The 23,527-nt window shown below is 43.7% G+C and overlaps 1 long non-coding RNA gene across 38 annotated transcripts in view; it reads right to left on the reverse strand.

Moving 5' to 3' along the window:
* Window positions 1-23,527, reverse strand: part of LOC307187927 — a 3,519,425-nt gene that overhangs the window by 2,420,712 nt on the left and 1,075,186 nt on the right. Inside the window, exon 1 of one of the 38 annotated variants that reach the window (XR_013828725.1) lies at window positions 5,055-5,069. The exons of the other annotated variants lie outside the window; for them this stretch is intronic. This is a non-coding gene — a long non-coding RNA (uncharacterized lncRNA). Of the gene's footprint in view, window positions 1-5,054; window positions 5,070-23,527 lie in introns of those variants that run through there. 38 annotated transcript variants of the gene reach the window in all.

Raw genomic sequence — 23,527 nt, forward strand, 5'->3', positions numbered from 1 at the left:
AGGGCCATCTGAAAAAAGTGTAAAATCCAGAAAGGCAGGACAGGCCATGTAGAACTGGGAGCCTTGTTATGCTGATGGGCGGGATGTAATTGCCAACAACCACTCGGGAGAAGTGTATGGTGTTTCCTGAAACATCTAAAAAACAAAGCAACAGAGCCTAGGGCACTTCCACTTATGGTCCTATAGCTTAGGGAAATTAAAATCAAAAAGACACAGCCACCCCAAAGTTTGGAACGGCTCTGTTTACAAGAACCTCGTTTACAGTACAAGTTCAACATCGCAGAAAATGAAAAATGGATAAAGAAGTTGTGGTATTTACTTACAAAGCAATATCACTCAGCAATGAAATCTGTCATCAGGCCCTTAGCAGCACAATGAGTGGATTCAGGTATGATGATTCTAACTGAAATAAGTCACACAGAAAAAGAAACATCATAAGATATCACTAATACACGGAATGTAAACTTGGCTACACAGGAACTGCATTCCAAAACAGAACAGGGTCTCAAATTTAGAAAACCAACTTATGCTTGCTTAAGGGGAAAGGCGAGTTGGGGTGCTGCATAAAACCAGAGATTGAAATGAGCACAGATAAAGTTCCTTAAGCCAAATATGGAATAGACAAGAGCTACGCCTTGCTCAACGAAATGGACTCAACACCGCATATTAAACGCCTAAGTATGTACCTGACTAGTAAGTATCGTAAAACCTATGGATTGCTATGTCTCCAAAAGAGAATCAAGCATGTGTACAGGGGCATAAACGCAGCAGTGATAGGATTGGAGAGGTTCGGTGAGCAAATGAAGACCCTTTGAAGTCATATTGCATGGTACCCATTACACGGGTCTCAACTCTCCAGGTTTAAGGTATTCTTCCTTCAGCTAAAACATGCATGTGGAACCCAAGTATGATCAACCATGTGAACGGGAGACGTGTTCAAATATGTCTCAGTTTTCCTCCCCTGGTACTCGGGTGCAACATTCCAGACGCTTTACTAACACTCTCCCCACTTGGAGAGTCAGCGCCTTTAACCTCCTGTTTGGCCCAGTTTGCAATTTCTGCGGAAGATGAACAGGAATAGCGAGAACCAATGAGAGGCTAGCTGGAGGTGTCTGGACGGGCAAATTTAACTCTCATTTCCCACCAGGAGGAAGAAGTACCCAAAGGCTCAGCGTGCCGTGCCGGAACCAGATTAGGGCCTGAAGCCATCCTGCGGTGTTTCGGCCAGCTCACAAGAAAGCGAGTTGAAGAAAGGAGCTCACGGGCACTTTAATTCACAAACCTGCAGAGTTATAAATGACAGCTATCGTCCAAAAATAGACTGAAGTAAGGCTGCCAAGAGGACTTGAAAGCGGGGCAGAATTGCAGGAAACCGATTTCAGGAGGTAGACTGGAATTGCATTGAAAGCATAGGAAAAGAGGCAGAACGTCCACAATGATGCACTTGGCCAAAAAGGGCGTATGCGTTTTTTCCTGAATATATTCAGGAAAAAACGCATACGCCCTTTTTGGCCAACCAAGCAAGATGGCAAAGGAAATCTGCACTACAATGAAGTCTCACTTCCCCACGGTCAAAAGGGCCATCTGAAAAAAGTGTAAAATCCAGAAAGGCAGGACAGGCCATGTAGAACTGGGAGCCTTGTTATGCTGATGGGCGGGATGTAATTGCCAACAACCACTCGGGAGAAGTGTATGGTGTTTCCTGAAACATCTAAAAAACAAAGCAACAGAGCCTAGGGCACTTCCACTTATGGTCCTATAGCTTAGGGAAATTAAAATCAAAAAGACACAGCCACCCCAAAGTTTGGAACGGCTCTGTTTACAAGAACCTCGTTTACAGTACAAGTTCAACATCGCAGAAAATGAAAAATGGATAAAGAAGTTGTGGTATTTACTTACAAAGCAATATCACTCAGCAATGAAATCTGTCATCAGGCCCTTAGCAGCACAATGAGTGGATTCAGGTATGATGATTCTAACTGAAATAAGTCACACAGAAAAAGAAACATCATAAGATATCACTAATACACGGAATGTAAACTTGGCTACACAGGAACTGCATTCCAAAACAGAACAGGGTCTCAAATTTAGAAAACCAACTTATGCTTGCTTAAGGGGAAAGGCGAGTTGGGGTGCTGCATAAAACCAGAGATTGAAATGAGCACAGATAAAGTTCCTTAAGCCAAATATGGAATAGACAAGAGCTACGCCTTGCTCAACGAAATGGACTCAACACCGCATATTAAACGCCTAAGTATGTACCTGACTAGTAAGTATCGTAAAACCTATGGATTGCTATGTCTCCAAAAGAGAATCAAGCATGTGTACAGGGGCATAAACGCAGCAGTGATAGGATTGGAGAGGTTCGGTGAGCAAATGAAGACCCTTTGAAGTCATATTGCATGGTACCCATTACACGGGTCTCAACTCTCCAGGTTTAAGGTATTCTTCCTTCAGCTAAAACATGCATGTGGAACCCAAGTATGATCAACCATGTGAACGGGAGACGTGTTCAAATATGTCTCAGTTTTCCTCCCCTGGTACTCGGGTGCAACATTCCAGACGCTTTACTAACACTCTCCCCACTTGGAGAGTCAGCGCCTTTAACCTCCTGTTTGGCCCAGTTTGCAATTTCTGCGGAAGATGAACAGGAATAGCGAGAACCAATGAGAGGCTAGCTGGAGGTGTCTGGACGGGCAAATTTAACTCTCATTTCCCACCAGGAGGAAGAAGTACCCAAAGGCTCAGCGTGCCGTGCCGGAACCAGATTAGGGCCTGAAGCCATCCTGCGGTGTTTCGGCCAGCTCACAAGAAAGCGAGTTGAAGAAAGGAGCTCAGGGGCACTGTAATTCACAAACCTGCAGAGTTATAAATGACAGCTATCGTCCAAAAATAGACTGAAGTAAGGCTGCCAAGAGGACTTGAAAGCGGGGCAGAATTGCAGGAAACCGATTTCAGTAGGTAGACTGGAATTGCATTGAAAGCATAGGAAAAGAGGCAGAACGTCCACAATGATGCACTTAGCCAAAAAGGGCGTATGCGTTTTTTCCTGAATATATTCAGGAAAAAACGCATACGCCCTTTTTGGCCAACCAAGCAAGCTTGCAAAGGAAATCTGCACTACAATGAAGTCTCACTTCCCCCAGGTCAAAAGGGCCATCTGGAAAAAGTGTAAAATCCAGAAAGGCAGGACAGGCCATGGAGAACTGGGAGCCTTGTTATGCTGATGGGCGGGATGTAAATTGCCAACAGACACTCAGGAGAAGTGTATGGTGTTTCCTGAAACATCTAAAAAACAAAGCAACAGAGCCTAGGGCACTGCCACTTATGGTCCTATAGCTTAGGGATATTAAAATCAAAAAGACACAGCCACCCCAAAGTTTGGGGCGCCTCAGTTTACAAGAACCTCGTTTACAGTACAAGTTCAACATCGCAGAAAGTGAAAAATGGATAAAGAAGTTGTGGTATTTACTTACAAAGCAATATCACTCAGCAATGAAATCTATGTCATCAGGCCCTTAGCATCACAATGAGTGGATTCAGGTATGATGATTCTAACTGAAATAAGTCACACAGAAAAAGAAACATCATAAGATATCAGTAATACACGGAATGTAAACTTGGCTACACAGGAACTGAATTACAGAACAGAACAGGGTCTCAAATTTAGAAAAACAACTTATGCTTGCTTAAGGGGAAAGGTGAGTTGGGGTGCTGCATAAAACCAGAGATTGAAATGAGCACAGATAAAGTTCCTTAAGCCAAATATGGAATAGACAAGAGCTACTCCTTGCTCAACGAAATGGACTCAACACCGCATATTAAACGCCTAAGAATGTACCTGACTAGTAAGTATCTTAAAACCTATGGATTGCTATGTCTCTGAAAGAGAATCAAGCATGTGTACAGGGGCATAAACGCAGCAGTGATAGGATTGGAGAGGTTCGTGAGCAAATGAAGACCCTTTGAAGTCATATTGCATGGTACCCATTCCACGGGTCTCAACTCTCCAGGTTTAAGGTATTCTTCCTTCAGCTAAAACATGCATGTGGAACCCAAATATGATCAACCATGTGAACGGGGGACGTGTTCAAATATGTCTCAGTTTTCCTCCCCTGGTACTCGGGTGCAACATTCCAGACGCTTTACTAACACTCTCCCGACTTGGAGAGTCAGTCCCTTTAACCTCCTGTTTGGCCCAGTTTGCAATTTCTGCGGAAGATGAACAGGAATAGCGAGAACCAATGAGAGGCTAGCTGGAGGTGTCTGGACGGGCAAATTTAACTCTCATTTCCCACCAGGAAGAGGAATTAACCAAAGGCTCAGCGAGCCGTGCCGGATCCAGATTAGGGCCTGAAGCCATCCTGCGGTGTTTCGGCCAGGTCACAAGAAAGCCAGTTGAAGAAAGGATCTCAGGGGCACGGTAATTCACAAATCTGCAGAGTTATAAATGACAGCTATCGTCCAAAAATGTACTGAAGTAAGGCTGCCAAGAGGAATTGAAATCGGGGCAGAATTGCAGGAAACCGATTTCAGGAGGTAGACTGGAATTGCATTGAAAGCATAGGAAAAGAGGCAGAACGTCCACAATGATGCACTTGGCCAAAAAGGGCGTATGCGTTTTTTCCTGAATATATTCAGGAAAAAACGCATACGCACTTTTTGGCCAACCAAGCAAGCTTGCAAAAGAAATCTGCACTACAATGAAGTCTCACTTCCCCCCGGTCAAAAGGGCCATCTGAAAAAAGTGTAAAATCCAGAAAGGCAGAACAGGCCATGGAGAACTGGGAGCCTTGTTATGCTGATGGGTGGGATGTAAATTGCCAACAGACACTCGGGAGAAGTGTATGGTGTTTCCTGAAACATCTAAAAAACAAAGTAACAGAGCCTAGGGCACTGCCACTTATGGTCCTATAGCTTAGGGAAATTAAAATCAAAAAGACACAGCCACCCCAAAGTTTGGGACGCCTCTGTTTACAAGAACCTCCTTTACAGTACAAGTTCAACATCGCAGAAAGTGAAAAATGGATAAAGAAGTTGTGGTATTTACTTACAAAGCAATATCACTCAGCAATGAAATCTGTGTCATCAGGACCTTAGCAGCACAATGAGTGGATTCAGGAATGATGATTCTAACTGAAATAAGTCACACAGAAAAAGAAATATCATAAGATATCAGTAATACACGGAATGTAAACTTGGCTACACAGGAACTGAATTACAGAACAGAACAGGGTCTCAAATTTAGAAAACCAACTTATGCTTGCTTAAGGGTAAAGGTGAGTTGGGGTGCTGAATAAAACCAGAGATTGAAATGAGCACAGATAAAGTTCCATAAGTCAAATATGGAACAGACAAGAGCTACTCCTTGCTCAACGAAATGGACTCAACACCGCATATTAAACGCCTAAGAATGTACCTGACTATTAAGTATCGTAAAACCTATGGATTGCTATGTCTCCAAAAGAGAATCAAGCATGTGTACAGGGGCATAAACGCAGCAGTGATAGGATTGGAGAGGTTCGGTGAGCAAATGAAGACCCTTTGAAGTCATATTGCATGGTACCCATTCCACGGGTTTCAACTACCCAGGTTTAAGGTATTCTTCCTTCAGCTAAAACATGCATGTGGAACCCAAGTATGAACAACCATGTGAACGGGAGACGTGTTCAAATATGTCTCAGTTTTCCTCCCCTGGTACTCGGGTGCAACATTCCAGACGCTTTACTAACACTCTCCCCACTTGGAGAGTCAGTCCCTTTAACCTCCTGTTTGGCCCAGTTTGCAATTTCTGCGGAAGACGAACAGGAATAGTGAGAACCAATGAGAGGCTAGCTGGAGGTGTCTGGACGGGCAAATTTAACTCTCATTTCCCAGCAGGAAGAGGAAATAACCAAAGGCTCAGTGTGCCGTACCGGAACCAGCTTAGGGCCTGAAGCCATCCTGCGGTGTTGCGGCCAGCTCAAAAGAAAGCGAGTTGAAGAAAGGAGCTCAGGGGCACTGTAATTCACAAACCTGCAGAGTTATAAATGACAGCTATCGTCCAAAAGTAGACTGAAGTAAGGCTGCCAAGAGGACTTGAAAGCGGGGCAGAATTGCAGGAAACCGATTTCAGGAGGTAGACTGGAATTGCATTGAAAGCATAGGAAAAGAGGCAGAACGTCCACAATGATGCACTTGGCCAAAAAGGGCGTATGCGTTTTTTCCTGAATATATTCAGGAAAAAACGCATACGCCCTTTTTGGCCAACCAAGCAAGCTTGCAAAGGAAATCTGCACTACAATGAAGTCTCACTTCCCCCCGGTCAAAAGGGCCATCTGAAAAAAGTGTAAAATCCAGAAAGGCAGGACAGGCCATGGAGAACTGGGAGCCTTGTTATGCTGATGGGCGGGATGTAAATTGCCAACAACCACTCGGGAGAAGTGTATGGTGTTTCCTGAAACATCTAAAAAACAAAGCAACAGAACCTAGGGCACTTCCACTTATGGTCCTATAGCTTAGGGAAATTAAAATCAAAAAGACACAGCCACCCCAAAGTTTGGAACGGCTCAGTTTACAAGAACCTCGTTTACAGTACAAGTTCAACATCGCAGAAAGTGAAAAATGGATAAAGAAGTTGTGGTATTTACTTACAAAGCAATATCACTCAGCAATGAAATCTGTGTCATCAGGCCCTTAGCAGCACAATGAGTGGATTCAGGTATGATGATTCTAACTGAAATAAGTCACACAGAAAAAGAAACATCATAAGATATCAGTAATACATGGAATGTAAACTTGGCTACACAGGAACTGAATTACAGAACAGAACACGGTCTGAAATTTAGAAAACCAACTTATGCTTGCTTAAGGGTAAAAGTGAGTTGGGGTGCTGCATAAAACCAGAGATTGAAATGAGCACAGATAAAGTTCCTTAAGCCAAATATGGAATAGACAAGAGCTACTCCTTGCTGAACGAAATGGACTCAACACCCCATATTAAACGCCTAAGAATGTACCTGACTAGTAAGTATCTTAAAACCTATGGATTGCTATGTCTCCGAAAGAGAATCAAGCATGTGTACAGGGGCATAAACGCAGCAGTGATAGGATTGGAGAGGTTCGGTGAGCAAATGAAGACCCTTTGAAGTCATATTGCATGGTACCCATTCCACGGGTTTCAACTACCCAGGTTTTAGGTATTCTTCCTTCAGCTAAAACATGCATGTTGGACCTAGAGTATGATCAACCATGTGATCGGGAGATGTGTTCAAATATGTCTCAGTTTTCGTACCCTGGTACTCGGGTGCAATATTCCAGACGCTTTACTAACACTCTCCCTACTTGGAGAGTCAGTCCCTTTAACCTCCTGTTTGGCCCAGTTTGCAATTTCTGCGGAAGATGAACAGGAATAGCGAGAACAAATGAGAGGCTAGCTGGAGGTGTCTGGACGGGCAAATTTAACTCTCATTTCCCACCAGGAAGAGGAATTAACCAAAGGCTCAGCGTGCCGTGCCGGAACCAGATTAGGGCCTGAAGCCATCCTGCGGTGTTGCGGCCAGCTCAAAAGAAAGCGAGTTGAAGAAAGGAGCTCAGGGGCACTGTAATTCACAAACCTGCAGAGTTATAAATGACAGCTATCGTCCAAAAATATACTGAAGTAAGGCTGCCAAGAGGACTTGAATGTGGGGCAGAATTGCAGGAAACCGATTTCAGGAGGTAGACTGGAATTGCATTGAAAGCATAGGAAAAGAGGCAGAACGTCCACAATGATGCTCTTGGCCAAAAAGGGCGTATGCGTTTTTTCCTGAATATATTCAGGAAAAAACGCATACGCCCTTTTTGGCCAACCAAGCAAGCTTGCAAAGGAAATCTGCACTACAATGAAGTCTCACTTCCCCCCGGTCAAAAGGGCCATCTGAAAAAAGTGTAAAATCCAGAAAGGCAACAGGCCATGGAGAACTGGGAGCCTTGTTATGCTGCTGAGTGGGATGTAAATTGCCAACAGACACTTGGGAGAAGTGTATGGTGTTTCCTGAAACATCTAAAAAACAAAGCAACAGAGCCTAGGGCACTTCCACTTATGGTCCTATAGCTTAGGGAAATTAAAATCAAAAAGACACAGCCACCCCAAAGTTTGGAACGGCTCTGTTTACAAGAACCTCGTTTACAGTACAAGTTCAACATCGCAGAAAGTGAAAAATGGATAAAGAAGTTGTGGTATTCACTTACAAAGCAATATCACTCAGCAATGAAATCTATGTCATCAGGCCCTTAGCAGCACAATGAGTGGATTCAGGTATGATGATTCTAACTGAAATAAGTCACACAGGAAAAGAAACATCATAAGATATCAGTAATACACGGAATGGAAACTTGGCTACACAGGAACTGAATTAAAGAACAGAACAGGGTCTCAAATTTAGAAAACCAACTTATTCTTGCTTAAGGGTAAAGGTGAGTTGGGGTGCTGCATAAAACCAGAGATTGAAATGAGCACAGATAAAGTTCCTTAAGCCAAATATGGAATAGACAAGAGCTACTCCTTGCTCAACGAAATGGACTCAACACCGCATATTAAACGCCTAAGAATGTACCTGACTAGTAAGTATCTTAAAACCTATGGATTGCTATGTCTCCGAAAGAGAATCAAGCATTTGTACAGGGGCATAAACGCAGCAGTGATAGGATTGGAGAGGTTCGGTGAGCAAATGAAGACCCTTTGAAGTCATATTGCATGGTACCCATTCCACGGGTTTCAAATACCCAGGTTTAAGGTATTCTTCCTTCAGCTAAAACATGCATGTGGAACCTAGAGTATGATCAACCATGTGATCGGGAGACGTGTTCAAATATGTCTCAGTTTTCGTACCCTGGTACTCGGGTGCAATATTCCAGACGCTTTACTAACACTCTCCCCACTTGGAGAGTCAGTCCCTTTAACCTCCTGTTTGGCCCAGTTTGCAATTTCTGCGGAAGATGAACAGGAATAGCGAGAACAAATGAGAGGCTAGCTGGAGGTGTCTGGACGGGCAAATTTAACTCTCATTTCCCACAAGGAAGAGGAATTAACCAAAGGCTCAGCGTGCCGTGCCGGAACCAGATTAGGGCCTGAAGCCATCCTGCGGTGTTGCGGCCAGCTCAAAAGAAAGCGAGTTGAAGAAAGGAGCTCAGGGGCACTGTAATTCACAAACCTGCAGAGTTATAAATGACAGCTATCGTCCAAAAATATACTGAAGTAAGGCTGCCAAGAGGACTTGAATGTGGGGCAGAATTGCAGGAAACCGATTTCAGGAGGTAGACTGGAATTGCATTGAAAGCATAGGAAAAGAGGCAGAACGTCCACAATGATGCTCTTGGCCAAAAAGGGCGTATGCGTTTTTTCCTGAATATATTCAGGAAAAAACGCATACGCCCTTTTTGGCCAACCAAGCAAGCTTGCAAAGGAAATCTGCACTACAATGAAGTCTCACTTCCCCCTGGTCAAAAGGGCCATCTGAAAAAAGTGTAAAATCCAGAAAGGCAGGACAGGCCATGGAGAACTGGGAGCCTTGTTATGCTGATGGGCGGGATGTAAATTGCCAACAGACACTCGGGAGAAGTGTATGGTGTTTCCTGAAACATCTAAAAAACAAAGCAACAGAGCCTAGGGCACTTCCACTTATGGTCCTATAGCTTAGGGAATTTAAAATCAAAAAGACACAGCCACCCCAAAGTTTGGGATGCCTCTGTTTACAAGAACCTCGTTTACAGTACAAGTTCAACATCGCAGAAAGTGAAAAATGGATAAAGAAGTTGTGGTATTTACTTACAAAGCAATATCACTCAGCAATGAAATCTATGTCATCAGGCCCTTAGCATTACAATGAGTGGATTCAGGTATGATGATTCTAACTGAAATAAGTCACACAGAAAAAGAAACATCATAAGATATCAGTAATACACGGAATGGAAACTTGGCTACACAGGAACTGAATTACAGAACAGAACAGGGTCTCAAATTTAGAAAACCAACTTATTCTTGCTTAAGGGTAAAGGTGAGTTGGGGTGCTGCATAAAACCAGAGATTGAAATGAGCACAGATAAAGTTCCTTAAGCCAAATATGGAATAGACAAGAGCTACGCCTTGCTCAACGAAATGGACTCAACACCGCATATTAAACGCCTAAGAATGTACCTGACTAGTAAGTATCTTAAAACCTATGGATTGCTATGTCTCCGAAAGAGAATCAAGCATTTGTACAGGGGCATAAACGCAGCAGTGATAGGATTGGAGAGGTTCGGTGAGCAAATGAAGACCCTTTGAAGTCATATTGCATGGTACCCATTACACGGGTTTCAAATACCCAGGTTTAAGGTATTCTTCCTTCAGCTAAAACATGCATGTGGAACTTAGAGTATGATCAACCATGTGATCGGGAGACGTGTTCAAATATGTCTCAGTTTTCATACCCTGGTACTCGGGTGCAACATTCCAGACGCTTTACTAACACTCTCCCGACTTGGAGAGTCAGTCCCTTTAACCTCCTGTTTGGCCCAGTTTGCAATTTCTGCGGAAGATGAACAGGAATAGCGAGAACCAATGAGAGACTAGCTGGAGGTGTCTGGACGGGCAAATTTAACTCTCATTTCCCACCAGGAAGAGGAATTAACCAAAGCCTCAGCGTGCCGTGCCGGAACCAGATTAGGGCCTGAAGCCATCCTGCGGTGTTGCGGCCAGCTCACAAGAAAGCGAGTTGAAGAAAGGAGCTCAGGGGCACTGTAATTCACAAACCTGCAGAGTTATAAATGACAGCTATCGTCCAAAAATAGACTGAAGTAAGGCTGCCAAGAGGACTTGAAAGCGGGGCAGAATTGCAGGAAACCGATTTCAGGAGGTAGACTGGAATTGCATTGAAAGCATAGGAAAAGAGGCAGAACGTCCACAATGATGCACTTGGCCAAAAAGGGCGTATGCGTTTTTTCCTGAATATATTCAGGAAAAAACGCATACGCCCTTTTTGGCCAACCAAGCAAGCTTGCAAAGGAAATCTGCACTACAATGAAGTCTCACTTCCCCCCGGTCAAAAGGGCCATCTGAAAAAAGTGTAAAATCCAGAAAGGCAACAGGCCATGGAGAACTGGGAGCCTTGTTATGCTGCTGAGTGGGATGTAAATTGCCAACAGACACTTGGGAGAAGTGTATGGTGTTTCCTGAAACATCTAAAAAACAAAGCAACAGAGCCTAGGGCACTTCCACTTATGGTCCTATAGCTTAGGGAAATTAAAATCAAAAAGACACAGCCACCCCAAAGTTTGGAACGGCTCTGTTTACAAGAACCTCGTTTACAGTACAAGTTCAACATCGCAGAAAGTGAAAAATGGATAAAGAAGTTGTGGTATTCACTTACAAAGCAATATCACTCAGCAATGAAATCTATGTCATCAGGCCCTTAGCAGCACAATGAGTGGATTCAGGTATGATGATTCTAACTGAAATAAGTCACACAGGAAAAGAAACATCATAAGATATCAGTAATACACGGAATGGAAACTTGGCTACACAGGAACTGAATTAAAGAACAGAACAGGGTCTCAAATTTAGAAAACCAACTTATTCTTGCTTAAGGGTAAAGGTGAGTTGGGGTGCTGCATAAAACCAGAGATTGAAATGAGCACAGATAAAGTTCCTTAAGCCAAATATGGAATAGACAAGAGCTACGCCTTGCTCAACGAAATGGACTCAACACCGCATATTAAACGCCTAAGAATGTACCTGACTAGTAAGTATCTTAAAACCTATGGATTGCTATGTCTCCGAAAGAGAATCAAGCATTTGTACAGGGGCATAAACGCAGCAGTGATAGGATTGGAGAGGTTCGGTGAGCAAATGAAGACCCTTTGAAGTCATATTGCATGGTACCCATTCCACGGGTTTCAAATACCCAGGTTTAAGATATTCTTCCTTCAGCTAAAACATGCATGTGGAACCCAGAGTATGATCAACCATGTGATCGGGAGACGTGTTCAAATATGTCTCAGTTTTCATACCCTGGTACTCGGGTGCAACATTCCAGACGCTTTACTAACACTCTCCCGACTTGGAGAGTCAGTCCCTTTAACCTCCTATTTGGCCCAGTTTGCAATTTCTGCAGAAGATGAACAGGAATAGCGAGAACCAATGATAGACTAGGTGGAGGTGTCTGGACGGGCAAATTTAACTCTCATTTCCCACCAGGAAGAGGAATTAACCAAAGCCTCAGCGTGCCGTGCCGGAACCAGATTAGGGCCTGAAGCCATCCTGCGGTGTTGCGGCCAACTCACAAGAAAGCGAGTTGAAGAAAGGAGCTCAGGGGCACTGTAATTCACAAACCTGCAGAGTTATAAATGACAGCTATCGTCCAAAAATAGACTGAAGTAAGGCTGCCAAGAGGACTTGAAAGCGGGGCAGAATTGCAGGAAACCGATTTCAGGAGGTAGACTGGAATTGCATTGAAAGCATAGGAAAAGAGGCAGAACGTCCACAATGATGCACTTGGCCAAAAAGGGCGTATGCATTTTTTCCTGAATATATTCAGGAAAAAACGCATACGCCCTTTTTGGCCAACCAAGCAAGCTTGCAAAGGAAATCTGCACTACAATGAAGTCTCACTTCCCCCCGGTCAAAAGGGCCATCTGAAAAAAGTGTAAAATCCAGAAAGGCAGGACAGGCCATGGAGAACTGGGAGCCTTGTTATGCTGATGGGCGGGATGTAAATTGCCAACAGACACTCGGGAGAAGTGTATGGTGTTTCCTGAAACATCTAAAAAACAAAGCAACAGAGCCTAGGGCACTTCCACTTATGGTCCTATAGCTTAGGGAATTTAAAATCAAAAAGACACAGCCACCCCAAAGTTTGGGATGCCTCTGTTTACAAGAACCTCGTTTACAGTACAAGTTCAACATCGCAGAAAGTGAAAAATGGATAAAGAAGTTGTGGTATTTACTTACAAAGCAATATCACTCAGCAATGAAATCTATGTCATCAGGCCCTTAGCATTACAATGAGTGGATTCAGGTATGATGATTCTAACTGAAATAAGTCACACAGAAAAAGAAACATCATAAGATATCAGTAATACACGGAATGGAAACTTGGCTACACAGGAACTGAATTACAGAACAGAACAGGGTCTCAAATTTAGAAAACCAACTTATTCTTGCTTAAGGGTAAAGGTGAGTTGGGGTGCTGCATAAAACCAGAGATTGAAATGAGCACAGATAAAGTTCCTTAAGCCAAATATGGAATAGACAAGAGCTACGCCTTGCTCAACGAAATGGACTCAACACCGCATATTAAACGCCTAAGAATGTACCTGACTAGTAAGTATCTTAAAACCTATGGATTGCTATGTCTCCGAAAGAGAATCAAGCATTTGTACAGGGGCATAAACGCAGCAGTGATAGGATTGGAGAGGTTCGGTGAGCAAATGAAGACCCTTTGAAGTCATATTGCATGGTACCCATTCCACGGGTTTCAAATACCCAGGTTTAAGGTATTCTTCCTTCAGCTAAAACATGCATGTGGAACTTAGAGTATGATCAACCATGTGATCGGGAGACGTGTTCAAATATGTCTCAGTTTTCATACCCTGGTACTCGGGTGCAACATTCCAGACGCTTTACTAACACTCTCCCGACTTGGAGAGTCAGTCCCTTTAACCTCCTGTTTGGCCCAGTTTGCAATTTCTGCGGAAGATGAACAGGAATAGCGAGAACCAATGAGAGACTAGCTGGAGGTGTCTGGACGGGCAAATTTAACTCTCATTTCCCACCAGGAAGAGGAATTAACCAAAGCCTCAGCGTGCCGTGCCGGAACCAGATTAGGGCCTGAAGCCATCCTGCGGTGTTGCGGCCAGCTCACAAGAAAGCGAGCTGAAGAAAGGAGCTCAGGGGCACTGTAATTCACAAACCTGCAGAGTTATAAATGACAGCTATCGTCCAAAAATAGACTGAAGTAAGGCTGCCAAGAGGACTTGAAAGCGGGGCAGAATTGCAGGAAACCGATTTCAGGAGGTAGACTGGAATTGCATTGAAAGCATAGGAAAAGAGGCAGAACGTCCACAATGATGCACTTGGCCAAAAAGGGCGTATGCGTTTTTTCCTGAATATATTCAGGAAAAAACGCATACGCCCTTTTTGGCCAACCAAGCAAGCTTGCAAAGGAAATCTGCACTACAATGAAGTCTCACTTCCCCCCGGTCAAAAGGGCCATCTGAAAAAAGTGTAAAATCCAGAAAGGCAGGACAGGCCATGGAGAACTGGGAGCCTTGTTATGCTGATGGGCGGGATGTAAATTGCCAACAGACACTCGAGAGAAGTGTATGGTGTTTCCTGAAACATCTAAAAAACAAAGCAACAGAGCCTAGGGCACTTCCACTTATGGTCCTATAGCTTAGGGAAATTAAAATCAAAAAGACACAGCCACCCCAAAGTTTGGAACCGCTCTGTTTACAAGAACCTCGTTTACAGTACAAGTTCAACATCGCAGAAAGTGAAAAATGGATAAAGAAGTTGTGGTATTTACTTACAAAGCAATATCACTCAGCAATGAAATCTATGTCATCAGGCCCTTAGCATTACAATGAGTGGATTCAGGTATGATGATTCTAACTGAAATAAGTCACACAGAAAAAGAAACATCATAAGATATCAGTAATACACGGAATGGAAACTTGGCTACACAGGAACTGAATTACAGAACAGAACAGGGTCTCAAATTTAGAAAACCAACTTATTCTTGCTTAAGGGTAAAGGTGAGTTGGGGTGCTGCATAAAACCAGAGATTGAAATGAGCACAGATAAAGTTCCTTAAGCCAAATATGGAATAGACAAGAGCTACGCCTTGCTCAACGAAATGGACTCAACACCGCATATTAAACGCCTAAGAATGTACCTGACTAGTAAGTATCTTAAAACCTATGGATTGCTATGTCTCCGAAAGAGAATCAAGCATTTGTACAGGGGCATAAACGCAGCAGTGATAGGATTGGAGAGGTTCGGTGAGCAAATGAAGACCCTTTGAAGTCATATTGCATGGTACCCATTCCACGGGTTTCAAATACCCAGGTTTAAGGTATTCTTCCTTCAGCTAAAACATGCATGTGGAACTTAGAGTATGATCAACCATGTGATCGGGAGACGTGTTCAAATATGTCTCAGTTTTCATACCCTGGTACTCGGGTGCAACATTCCAGACGCTTTACTAACACTCTCCCGACTTGGAGAGTCAGTCCCTTTAACCTCCTGTTTGGCCCAGTTTGCAATTTCTGCGGAAGATGAACAGGAATAGCGAGAACCAATGAGAGACTAGCTGGAGGTGTCTGGACGGGCAAATTTAACTCTCATTTCCCACCAGGAAGAGGAATTAACCAAAGCCTCAGCGTGCCGTGCCGGAACCAGATTAGGGCCTGAAGCCATCCTGCGGTGTTGCGGCCAGCTCACAAGAAAGCGAGTTGAAGAAAGGAGCTCAGGGGCACTGTAATTCACAAACCTGCAGAGTTATAAATGACAGCTATCGTCCAAAAATAGACTGAAGTAAGGCTGCCAAGAGGACTTGAAAGCGGGGCAGAATTGCAGGAAACCGATTTCAGGAGGTAGACTGGAATTGCATTGAAAGCATAGGAAAAGAGGCAGAACGTCCACAATGATGCACTTGGCCAAAAAGGGCGTATGCGTTTTTTCCTGAATATATTCAGGAAAAAACGCATACGCCCTTTTTGGCCAACCAAGCAAGCTTGCAAAGGAAATCTGCACTACAATGAAGTCTCACTTCCCCCCGGTCAAAAGGGCCATCTGAAAAAAGTGTAAAATCCAGAAAGGCAGGACAGGCCATGGAGAACTGGGAGCCTTGTTATGCTGATGGGCGGGATGTAAATTGCCAACAGACACTCGAGAGAAGTGTATGGTGTTTCCTGAAACATCTAAAAAACAAAGCAACAGAGCCTAGGGCACTTCCACTTATGGTCCTATAGCTTAGGGAAATTAAAATCAAAAAGACACAGCCACCCCAAAGTTTGGAACCGCTCTGTTTACAAGAACCTCGTTTACAGTACAAGTTCAACATCGCAGAAAGTGAAAAATGGATAAAGAAGTTGTGGTATTCACTTACAAAGCAATATCACTCAGCAATGAAATCTATGTCATCAGGCACTTAGCAGCACAATGAGTGGATTCAGGTATGATGATTCTAACTGAAATAAGTCACACAGGAAAAGAAACATCATAAGATATCAGTAATACACGGAATGGAAACTTGGCTACACAGGAACTGAATTACAGAACAGAACAGGGTCTCAAATTTAGAAAACCAACTTATTCTTGCTTAAGGGTAAAGGTGAGTTGGGGTGCTGCATAAAACCAGAGATTGAAATGAGCACAGATAAAGTTCCTTAAGCCAAATATGGAATAGACAAGAGCTACGCCTTGCTCAATGAAATGAACTCAACACCGCATATTAAACGCCTAAGAATGTACCTGACTAGTAAGTATCTTAAAACCTATGGATTGCTATGTCTCCGAAAGAGAATCAAGCATTTGTACAGGGGCATAAACGCAGCAGTGATAGGATTGGAGAGGTTCGGTGAGCAAATGAAGACCCTTTGAAGTCATATTGCATGGTACCCATTCCACGGGTTTCAAATACCCAGGTTTAAGGTATTCTTCCTTCAGCTAAAACATGCATGTGGAACCTAGAGTATGATCAACCATGTGATCGGGAGATGTGTTCAAATATGTCTCAGTTTTCATACCCTGGTACTCGGGTGCAACATTCCAGACGCTTTACTAACACTCTCCCGACTTGGAGAGTCAGTCCCTTTAACCTCCTATTTGGCCCAGTTTGCAATTTCTGCGGAAGATGAACAGGAATAGCGAGAACCAATGAGAGACTAGGTGGAGGTGTCTGGACGGGCAAATTTAACTCTCATTTCCCACCAGGAAGAGGAATTAACCAAAGCCTCAGCGTGCCGTGCCGGAACCAGATTAGGGCCTGAAGCCATCCTGCGGTGTTGCGGCCAGCTCACCAGAAAGCGAGTTGAAGAAAGGAGCTCAGGGGTACTGTAATTCACAAACCTGCAGAGTTATAAATGACAGCTATCGTCCAAAAATAGACTGAAGTAAGGCTGCCAAGAGGACTCGAAAGCGGGGCAGAATTGCAGGAAACCGATTTCAGGAGGTAGACTGGAATTGCATTGAAAGCATAGGAAAAGAGGCAGAACGTCCACAATGATGCACTTGGCCAAAAAGGGCGTATGCGTTTTTTCCTGAATATATTCAGGAAAAAACGCATACGCCCTTTTTGGCCAACCAAGCAAGCTTGCAAAGGAAATCTGCACTACAATGAAGTCTCACTTCCCCCCGGTCAAAAGGGCCATCTGAAAAAAGTGTAAAATCCAGAAAGGCAGGACAGGCCATGGAGAACTGGGAGCCTTGTTATGCTGATGGGCGGGATGTAAATTGCCAACAGACACTCGGGAGAAGTGTATGGTGTTTCCTGAAACATCTAAAAAACAAAGCAACAGAGCCTAGGGAACTTCCACTTATGGTCCTATAGCTTAGGGAATTTAAAATCAAAAAGACACAGCCACCCCAAAGTTTGGGATGCCTCTGTTTACAAGAACCTCGTTTACAGTACAAGTTCAACATCGCAGAAAGTGAAAAATGGATAAAGAAGTTGTGGTATTTACTTACAAAGCAATATCACTCAGCAATGAAATCTATGTCATCAGGCCCTTAGCATCAAAATGAGTGGATTCAGGTATGATGATTCTAACTGAAATAAGTCACACAGAAAAAGAAACATCATAAGATATCAGTAATACACGGAATGGAAACTTGGCTACACAGGAACTGAATTACAGAACAGAAGAGGGTCTCAAATTTAGAAAACCAACTTATTCTTGCTTAAGGGTAAAGGTGAGTTGGGGTGCTGCATAAAACCAGAGATTGAAATGAGCACAGATAAAGTTCCTTAAGCCAAATATGGAATAGACAAGAGCTACGCCTTGCTCAACGAAATGGACTCAACACCGCATATTAAACGCCTAAGAATGTACCTGACTAGTAAGTATCTTAAAACCTATGGATTGCTATGTCTCCGAAAGAGAATCAAGCATTTGTACAGGGGCATAAACGCAGCAGTGATAGGATTGGAGAGGTTCGGTGAGCAAATGAAGACCCTTTGAAGTCATATTGCATGGTACCCATTCCACGGGTTTCAAATACCCAGGTTTAAGGTATTCTTCCTTAAGCTAAAACATGCATGTGGAACCTAGAGTATGATCAACCATGTGATCGGGAGACGTGTTCAAATATGTCTCAGTTTTCATACCCTGGTACTCGGGTGCAACATTCCAGACGCTTTACTAACACTCTCCCGACTTGGAGAGTCAGTCCCTTTAACCTCCTGTTTGGCCCAGTTTGCAATTTCTGCGGAAGATGAACAGGAATAGCGAGAACCAATGAGAGACTAGCTGGAGGTGTCTGGACGGGCAAATTTAACTCTCATTTCCCACCAGGAAGAGGAATTAACCAAAGGCTCAGCGTGCCGTGCCGGAACCAGATTAGGGCCTGAAGCCATCCTGCGGTGTTGCGGCCAGCTCACAAGAAAGCGAGTTGAAGAAAGGAGCTCAGGGGCACTGTAATTCACAAACCTGCAGAGTTATAAATGACAGCTATCGTCCAAAAATAGACTGAAGTAAGGCTGCCAAGAGGACTTGAAAGCGGGGCAGAATTGCAGGAAACCGATTTCAGGAGGTAGACTGGAATTGCATTGAAAGCATAGGAAAAGAGGCAGAACGTCCACAATGATGCACTTGGCCAAAAAGGGCGTATGCGTTTTTTCCTGAATATATTCAGGAAAAAACGCATACGCCCTTTTTGGCCAACCAAGCAAGCTTGCAAAGGAAATCTGCACTACAATGAAGTCTCACTTCCCCCCGGTCAAAAGGGCCATCTGAAAAAAGTGTAAAATCCAGAAAGGCAGGACAGGCCATGGAGAACTGGGAGCCTTGTTATGCTGATGGGCGGGATGTAAATTGCCAACAGACACTCGGGAGAAGTGTATGGTGTTTCCTGAAACATCTAAAAAACAAAGCAACAGAGCCTAGGGCACTTCCACTTATGGTCCTATAGCTTAGGGAAATTAAAATCAAAAAGACACAGCCACCCCAAAGTTTGGGATGCCTCTGTTTACAAGAACCTCGTTTACAGTACAAGTTCAACATCGCAGAAAGTGAAAAATGGATAAAGAAGTTGTGGTATTTACTTACAAAGCAATATCACTCAGCAATGAAATCTATGTCATCAGGCCCTTAGCATCACAATGAGTGGATTCAGGTATGATGATTCTAACTGAAATAAGTCACACAGAAAAAGAAACATCATAAGATATCAGTAATACACGGAATGTAAACTTGGCTACACAGGAACTGAATTACAGAACAGAACAGGGTCTCAAATTTAGAAAACCAACTTATTCTTGCTTAAGGGTAAAGGTGAGTTGGGGTGCTGCATAAAACCAGAGATTGAAATGAGCACAGATAAAGTTCCTTAAGCCAAATATGGAATAGACAAGAGCTACGCCTTGCTCAACGAAATGGACTCAACACCGCATATTAAACGCCTAAGAATGTACCTGACTAGTAAGTATCTTAAAACCTACGGATTGCTATGTCTCTGAAAGAGAATCAAGCATTTGTACAGGGGCATAAACGCAGCAGTGATAGGATTGGAGAGGTTCGGTGAGCAAATGAAGACCCTTTGAAGTCATATTGCATGGTACCCATTCCACGGGTTTCAAATACCCAGGTTTAAGGTATTCTTCCTTCAGCTAAAACATGCATGTGGAACCTAGAGTATGATCAACCATGGGATCGGGAGATGTGTTCAAATATGTCTCAGTTTTCATACCCTGGTACTCGGGTGCAACATTCCAGACGCTTTAGTAACACTCTCCCGACTTGGAGAGTCAGTCCCTTTAACCTCCTGTTTGGCCCAGTTTGCAATTTCTGTGGAAGATGAACAGGAATAGCGAGAACCAATGAGAGACTAGCTGGAGGTGTCTGGACGGGCAAATTTAACTCTCATTTCCCACCAGGAAGAGGAATTAACCAAAGGCTCAGCGTGCCGTGCCGGAACCAGATTAGGGCCTGAAGCCATCCTGCGGTGTTGCGGCCAGCTCACAAGAAAGCGAGTTGAAGAAAGGAGCTCAGGGGTACTGTAATTCACAAACCTGCAGAGTTATAAATGACAGCTATCGTCCAAAAATAGACTGAAGTAAGGCTGCCAAGAGGACTTGAAAGCGGGACAGAATTGCAGGAAACCGATTTCAGGAGGTAGACTGGAATTGCATTGAAAGCATAGGAAAAGAGGCAGAACGTCCACAATGATGCACTTGGCCAAAAAGGGCGTATGCGTTTTTTCCTGAATATATTCAGGAAAAAACGCATACGCCCTTTTTGGCCAACCAAGCAAGCTTGCAAAGGAAATCTGCACTACAATGAAGTCTCACTTCCCCCCGGTCAAAAGGGCCATCTGAAAAAAGTGTAAAATCCAGAAAGGCAGGACAGGCCATGGAGAACTGGGAGCCTTGTTATGCTGATGGGCGGGATGTAAATTGCCAACAGACACTCGGGAGAAGTGTATGGTGTTTCCTGAAACATCTAAAAAACAAAGCAACAGAGCCTAGGGCACTTCCACTTATGGTCCTATAGCTTAGGGAAATTAAAATCAAAAAGACACAGCCACCCCAAAGTTTGGAACGGCTCTGTTTACAAGAACCTCGTTTACAGTACAAGTTCAACATCGCAGAAAGTGAAAAATGGATAAAGAAGTTGTGGTATTCACTTACAAAGCAATATCACTCAGCAATGAAATCTATGTCATCAGGCCCTTAGCAGCACAATGAGTGGATTCAGGTATGATGATTCTAACTGAAATAAGTCACACAGGAAAAGAAACATCATAAGATATCAGTAATACACGGAATGGAAACTTGGCTACACAGGAACTGAATTACAGAACAGAACAGGGTCTCAAATTTAGAAAACCAACTTATTCTTGCTTAAGGGTAAAGGTGAGTTGGGGTGCTGCATAAAACCAGAGATTGAAATGAGCACAGATAAAGTTCCTTAAGCCAAATATGGAATAGACAAGAGCTACGCCTTGCTCAACGAAATGGACTCAACACCGCATATTAAACGCCTAAGAATGTACCTGACTAGTAAGTATCTTAAAACCTACGGATTGCTATGTCTCTGAAAGAGAATCAAGCATTTGTACAGGGGCATAAACGCAGCAGTGATAGGATTGGAGAGGTTCGGTGAGCAAATGAAGACCCTTTGAAGTCATATTGCATGGTACCCATTCCACGGGTTTCAAGTACCCAGGTTTAAGGTATTCTTCCTTCAGCTAAAACATGCATGTGGAACCTAGAGTATGATCAACCATGGGATCGGGAGATGTGTTCAAATATGTCTCAGTTTTCATACCCTGGTACTCGGGTGCAACATTCCAGACGCTTTACTAACACTCTCCCGACTTGGAGAGTCAGTCCCTTTAACCTCCTGTTTGGCCCAGTTTGCAATTTCTGTGGAAGATGAACAGGAATAGCGAGAACCAATGAGAGACTAGCTGGAGGTGTCTGGACGGGCAAATTTAACTCTCATTTCCCACCAGGAAGAGGAATTAACCAAAGGCTCAGCGTGCCGTGCCGGAACCAGATTAGGGCCTGAAGCCATCCTGCGGTGTTGCGGCCAGCTCACAAGAAAGCGAGTTGAAGAAAGGAGCTCAGGGGTACTGTAATTCACAAACCTGCAGAGTTATAAATGACAGCTATCGTCCAAAAATAGACTGAAGTAAGGCTGCCAAGAGGACTTGAAAGCGGGACAGAATTGCAGGAAACCGATTTCAGGAGGTAGACTGGAATTGCATTGAAAGCATAGGAAAAGAGGCAGAACGTCCACAATGATGCACTTGGCCAAAAAGGGCGTATGCGTTTTTTCCTGAATATATTCAGGAAAAAACGCATACGCCCTTTTTGGCCAACCAAGCAAGCTTGCAAAGGAAATCTGCACTACAATGAAGTCTCACTTCCCCCCGATCAAAAGGGCCATCTGAAAAAAGTGTAAAATCCAGAAAGGCAGGACAGGCCATGGAGAACTGGGAGCCTTGTTATGCTGATGGGCGGGATGTAAATTGCCAACAGACACTTGGGAGAAGTGTATGGTGTTTCCTGAAACATCTAAAAAACAAAGCAACAGAGCCTAGGGCACTTCCACTTATGGTCCTATAGCTTAGGGAAATTAAAATCAAAAAGACACAGCCACCCCAAAGTTTGGAACGGCTCTGTTTACAAGAACCTCGTTTACAGTACAAGTTCAACATCGCAGAAAGTGAAAAATGGATAAAGAAGTTGTGGTATTCACTTACAAAGCAATATCACTCAGCAATGAAATCTATGTCATCAGGCCCTTAGCAGCACAATGAGTGGATTCAGGTATGATGATTCTAACTGAAATAAGTCACACAGGAAAAGAAACATCATAAGATATCAGTAATACACGGAATGGAAACTTGGCTACACAGGAACTGAATTACAGAACAGAACAGGGTCTCAAATTTAGAAAACCAACTTATTCTTGCTTAAGGGTAAAGGTGAGTTGGGGTGCTGCATAAAACCAGAGATTGAAATGAGCACAGATAAAGTTCCTTAAGCCAAATATGGAATAGACAAGAGCTACGCCTTGCTCAACGAAATGGACTCAACACCGCATATTAAACGCCTAAGAATGTACCTGACTAGTAAGTATCTTAAAACCTATGGATTACTATGTCTCCGAAAGAGAATCAAGCATTTGTACAGGGGCATAAACGCAGCAGTGATAGGATTGGAGAGGATCGGTGAGCAAATGAAGACCCTTTGAAGTCATATTGCATGGTACCCATTCCACGGGTTTCAAATACCCAGGTTTAAGGTATTCTTCCTTCAGCTAAAACATGCATGTGGAACCTAGAGTATGATCAACCATGGGATCGGGAGACGTGTTCAAATATGTCTCAGTTTTCATACCCTGGTACTCGGGTGCAACATTCCAGACGCTTTACTAACACTCTCCCGACTTGGAGAGTCAGTCCCTTTAACCTCCTGTTTGGCCCAGTTTGCAATTTCTGCGGAAGATGAACAGGAATAGCGAGAACCAATGAGAGACTAGCTGGAGGTGTCTGGACGGGCAAATTTAACTCTCATTTCCCACCAGGAAGAGGAATTAACCAAAGCCTCAGCGTGCCGTGCCGGAACCAGATTAGGGCCTGAAGCCATCCTGCGGTGTTGCGGCCAGCTCACAAGAAAGCGAGTTGAAGAAAGGAGCTCAGGGGCACTGTAATTCACAAACCTGCAGAGTTATAAATGACAGCTATCGTCCAAAAATAGACTGAAGTAAGGCTGCCAAGAGGACTTGAAAGCGGGGCAGAATTGCAGGAAACCGATTTCAGGAGGTAGACTGGAATTGCATTGAAAGCATAGGAAAA

This window comes from Stenella coeruleoalba (assembly GCF_951394435.1).
Source record: "Stenella coeruleoalba genome assembly, chromosome: 6".
NCBI classification, from domain to species: domain Eukaryota; kingdom Metazoa; phylum Chordata; class Mammalia; order Artiodactyla; family Delphinidae; genus Stenella; species Stenella coeruleoalba.